Source organism: Limulus polyphemus, unplaced genomic scaffold, assembly GCF_000517525.1.
Source record: "Limulus polyphemus unplaced genomic scaffold, Limulus_polyphemus-2.1.2 Scaffold6480, whole genome shotgun sequence".
Taxonomy (NCBI): Eukaryota; Metazoa; Arthropoda; class Merostomata; order Xiphosura; family Limulidae; genus Limulus; species Limulus polyphemus.
This window is the reverse complement of record NW_013672090.1, coordinates 33,618-39,447: the sequence shown is the minus strand read 5'-3', so window position 1 is coordinate 39,447 and position 5,830 is coordinate 33,618. Positions and strand designations below refer to the sequence as shown.

The window sequence follows — 5,830 nt, the reverse complement described above, 5'->3', positions numbered from 1 at the left end:
ACTATATAAGACAACAACTCAGTAAAGGTTTGTTTAGTTTTCTAAGTTAGTTTCAACGGTTTTAATGACCCATTAAAAAATTCGCCTTCCTTTATTTTGGAAACTGATCCTCGAACCTGTCTCTTGGTATCCTTGTATCCATTAAGAATAAGAATTAATATTCAACAACCTCATCTCGAAGGAGAAGAATGGTACAAATTTGTAGATTTAATGATTAAGAAAATTTAATTTTGTTTAGATTCTAATAATAATAATAATAATAGTAATAAGATGGCAAGAAAAAATTGTTTAAAAGTTTAATATCGAAATTTAATATATATATATATATTTTTTCTTTTCTTTTGTGAAAACGTAATACGTACTTTCGCAACTTTCTACTTGGAATACTGTGTGGCGAGAAGACTGTACTAGTGTAAACCTATGATAATATATAAGGCTTAAGCCTAAGGCTGTATTCTGACACCGTAGCTGAATAAATTAGTGAGTACAACTAAATTAGTATTTCGAAGATTTAGTATATATTTTTAGGAATAATAATTAATATACGTAATTTTCTGGTTTTTTTTAGGCGAAACAAAATAATATGGTAATACCAATAGTATTAGTATACTGCACAGACCAGTAAAACAAAAGCAACGATTTTTTTGTCAAAAATCAAGTTAGAATATAATAATACATATATATAATTTTAAAATATAACATTAAAGAACATAGTGCAGTTTAAATCCATACAAAATACACTGTTGAGGCTGGTAATATTATTGATATTATTAATATTAATAGAAAGTTGAATTGTTTAGTTTTACTTTTAACTTCAGGCTACAGGATTGCTATAGTAAAATTAGTATATAATAAATGAAATAGATATTATATTTATGATATAGTCTTAATGTTAATAATAGTTGTAGAAAATAAAGTGGTTAAAAATTTTAAAAAAATCTCTTACATCTGCGTTTAGTAAGAGTAAGTTAACCCAACAATAATCATAGTTGTAGGGTTGCCACCTGTACAGTTCTAAAAATAAAATGAGTCAATTTTGTTGGCATTTGATAATTTACTAGAAACTAAAGTTTAATATAAAATAATAATGCATCCAAGGCAAAATAAAGAACAAATCCAGTTCTGTTTTATCTGAAATAAAACAGAATGTTCCATTTTAGTACTGAATAAGAAATGGTTCTATAAAATGAATAATGTGTAATAACTCTAGTTCATAATCATAGTGCATTTTACATTTAGAAGTGAACCTTGGTGTGATGCCCAAAACACACAAATGGTGCTTGTAACATGATACTTATGCTGTGTTGGTGTTTTTGGGTGTAAAGAAAATCAAGCTGCTACTTTGCTTATGATGTGTTAGGTAACCCAACCATAATTGTTAAATTTTGTAATTGAACCATTTCCTTTATGAAGTCAATTTTATATTTCGTTTATGGAGATTTATTTTGGAAATTTTAAATTAAGATTTCTAGTCGTTCTTTGTAGACTACTAGCCTAATGGCAGTGACATTTTAATAAGAAAAAACTGCTCACATGTACCACTATTTTTATAATAAAAAACTAGGTGACAGAAGACCATATGGCCTTAAAAGAAACAAAGAAACCAGCGCAACCTATTGGTCCATCTCGGCTGTTCCATCCTCTAAACTAAATTAAAATAATTTTTAAAAAAATCTTAGAGCCAGCTCTTATCATTCATATACTTATCAAACTTTTTCTTAAACTCACATAAATTTACTGCCTCTACAACATCTGAAGGTAACCCATTCCAAAGACCAACCACCCTGTTAGAAAAATGAAACTGTCTTAGCTGATTCCTACCTTGCCAAAATATATACGTGTCCCCTAGTCCTACTATTCTCACTGTTATATATGAAAAAATATGATGCATCAACACTACCAATTCCCTCTACAATCTTAAACACCTCAATGAGATCCCCCCTAACTCTTCTTTTTTCAAGATAAAACAATTTGAGAGATTTAAACTTCTTCTCATATGACAACCCCTCCATCCCAGGCACCATTCTAGTAACCCTTCTCTGAACCCTTTTTAATAATTCAATGTCTTTCTTAAGGTAAGGAGCCCAAGACTGAACACAGTATTCAAATGTGGTCTAATAAGTGACCTGTACAATGAAATCATAACCTCTTTTAGACTTGTATTCAATATTTCATTACATATGGCTAACAGGGAACCATTTTATCCTTCAAGGCTGTCTCTTTACACTCACTCTGTAGAGAGAAAATGTAAATCCACCATTTATCTTTGTGGAAATCATAAGATACATACAGCAAGATACCATACATTTCTCCAAGATTACCCTGAATGGAAAGAAAATTAAATTATTGTAATGTGCTGGCCTCCACTACTGTTAAAGCCAACTAACTTCAAAAGCTAATCACCCTATTAATAAAATAAAACTGTTACACTTGGAGCCTAGCATTAATCTTAAACTTCTATCATATCAACCTCTTGCTTTCAAATGTGCAAAGAAGTAAGGTAATTTTGTAGCTGCAATAAGGTTGAAAGAAATATTTTATTCTACACTAAGAATAATCAAAACATCATACCAGTATTATTAAAAATAAAGTATTAGAACTTTTCACAAGTTCAATATAAATATATTCACAATTCAAAAATTCTGGACTCTGACTTGTACAAAAAAATATGGCTGCATTCCAAACTTCTCTCTCAACAATGTGATCTAGACCCAAGAAGTTAGGAAAAAGTATCAGAGAGAGGAAGAAAACAAAACAAAACATAATCTTATTAATTATTAGAAAATTTCCTTAATAATATAACACAAACTCTATGATCAATTATAACTCACAACAATAATAGGCTCTAATCAATTCTCAAGCAATAACCAATCTAATACTCCACATTCATGAGCATCTACATTGTACAGTCTTTCTCTTTTATTTTGCCGTGCATGCTTTTATTTCTGATGAGATTAAAACTTGGTGTGGCACAGTTGGTGGCTGCTTACAAAATCTGATTAACTTATTTGCATAGAGTGATGGACTGAATGAATACTGTCTTGAACCTTAAGTACGTAACTTGAAGAACTTGGTGTGTAGTTCTGAGATTGTAAGAAACGTACTTATTGAACTAACTGACTTGGCAGCAGTTTAGGTTGTTATATCTACCAAGCCCCAAAGGGGTTTGAGAGACAACCAGGGGCTTTCAGAAACTGTTGTTTCTCTTCAGACCCACACAGTAGTTTAGGATTTTTAATTATACAATGGGAAGATTGATCGTATAACCTTCCTGACTGGTATGATACATACCAATAATTTAACTAGTGCCTGATTATTGTATACCATGAAGTTAAAGGTTTGACCCTATCTTAAGTGAGTGGAGTTCTATCTATCTGTCAACTGTAGTTTTATTCTTAAATATGCTAAGTTTATTTGCTAGAGGTGTAATAAAATTACCCTACAGATGTTTATTGAAAAATTAGGTATGACTTTTTTTATTACTTATTTTGTCTTAACATTCCTTTTTTTTTTACCAAAAATTACCTCTGTTGTACAATTTGTTGATATTGATCTTAAGTGAATTGTTGAAACATAAAAAATCTGGAGAAAAGAAAGTTATACCCATTTCCTTGAATATGACCAACAACCTCCACTTGGCACTAAGCTTTTAAAAACTGATAAGATATATATAGTTTAATATAGCATAATGTGTGGAAATATAAAGTAATATAGGAGGGGCCAAGCTTGTTATCAACTGGTGGTTTTATGTATTGAGTTGTGTGTGTGTTTTGATAATGAAGAATAAAGTGAAAGAGTCAGGCTAGTTGTTATCAACTGGTGGTTTTATGTATTGAGTTGTGTGTGTTGTTATAATGAAGAATAAAGTGAGAGAGTCAGGCTAGTTGTTGTCAACTGGTGGTTTTATGTATTGAGTTGTGAGTGTTTTGATAATGAAGAATAAAGTGAGAGAGTCAGGCTAGTTCTTGTCAACTGGTGCTTTAGTTAATACTAGAAATAAACAACCTTAATAACACCAAAATGTTGTTTTTATTTCACTAGATCTTCAAAGTTACAGCTTCTTCAGAAGCATTCAGTAAAACACAAACTGACAGTACAATGGTTAAATAGATTGTATTAAAATCTGTAACATGCATTTATACAGCATACTTTTAACATATTAATTAGTAAATCTTATTGTTGAAATAATTAACAGTTACCTGTAGTAAACAAAAGTTATATCAAGGTTATAAGGTGAAATAACAGAAAGATAAAATAATTAATATTATAGGTGCTAACAAGTATTTTTTTGGTATTGTAAGGTCGTTTATTTCTAATATTAATGTATTCTATACACCAATATGCACTACAGAAATTAAATGGTGGTATTAGTTGTTGAGTTTGGTGTGTTTGGAAAGAAAATGGAGTCAGGCTAGTTGTTTAATGGTGGTTTAACTGGATTTCTCTAGTGTTTTGTTTCAACATTTCTAGTAATTTGTAATGAATTCAGATAAGGTGTTGATAATTTTGTAAAATAGTTCTCGGGTACCATTTTAAAACATTGTCATATTACCAACTTAAGTGCAATGAGTGTGTGTCTTTATCTTATAATGACCCTGTGACCAAGAGCCAATGTCCGACAAGCACTTTGGTGCATACAGTTCAGATCCAATCAGTAGCTATAGAATTAAATGGTGAATGTAATACTTACCAAGAATTACACTATTATTCCTTCTTACACGTTGTATCGTTTGATTTCAATCATGTCAGACAATTCTTTTACACTTAGGCTTAACTTTGGATTTGATTCAATATATTAATGGATTCACGCGTGTGTTTTGTAACTGAAACAATTTTTTATTTTGTAACTCAAATGTGTATTAATAGCTTTATTACATATATAATATTTTACTATACAATGTTTTTTCACAATTATGCATGAAATTATATTTTTGGACTATTATATATTGTTTTTAGGTATTTTGGTAACTATATTTCTTATCGTACAAATATATATTGTAGCTTTTCTATTGGAAAGTGTTTATTACCAATTTTCTGTTACCAATTTCTGTTTTTTCACAGTATATTCCATGATCGCTATGCTCCAGTAGGTCTTTATTTTACTTAAACAATTTTACTTATTTTCCTATTTGCTATCTTTAAAAATAGAATTGAAAGACTTATTGTTGTTAGCATTAAAATATCATAAAATATGTACAGAAAGGGTCTATTTGGCCTTTTAAGACTGTTCTTGCTTATTTCCTCATGAGAAAAGTTATACTACAAACCACAATTTATTCTTCAGGAAATCATCGATTCTCCTCATAAACTTCTGAACTATATTACTGCCAACAGAAACTCGTTCCTTAAATCATTGATATTACTGCCAACAGAAACTTGTTCCTTAAATCATTGATATTACTGCCAACAGAAACTTGTTCCTTAAATTATTTATATTACTGCCAACAGAAACTTGTTCCTTAAATTATTTATATTACTGCCAACAGAAACTTGTTCCTTAAATCATTTATATTACTGCCAACAGAAACTCATTCCTTAAATCATTTATATTACTGCCAACAGAAACTTGTTCCTTAAATCACTGTTCTATCAATAAATCACAATACAACAAGTCATAACAAGCAGCAGAAGTTAATCAGGGTGACCTTTACACTGTTCTATCAATAAATCACAATACAACAAGTCATAACAAGCAGCAGAAGTTAATCAGGGTGACCTTTACACTGTTCTATCAATAAATCACAATACAACAAGTCATAACAAGCAGCAGAAGTTAATCAGGGTGACCTTCACACTGTTTTATCTAATAAATCACAATACAACAAGTCAT

General features: G+C 30.1%; 1 protein-coding gene across 1 annotated transcript in view; it reads left to right on the top strand.

Annotated features, from left to right (window-relative positions):
* Positions 1-381: 381 nt before the first annotated feature.
* LOC106473755 (transmembrane 9 superfamily member 4-like) overlaps positions 382-5,830 on the top strand; it is a 38,963-nt gene continuing 33,514 nt past the window's right edge. Inside the window, exon 1 of the mRNA XM_013934435.2 lies at positions 382-480. The gene's annotated coding sequence lies outside the window, so the exon portion shown is untranslated. The remainder of the gene's footprint in view (positions 481-5,830) is intronic.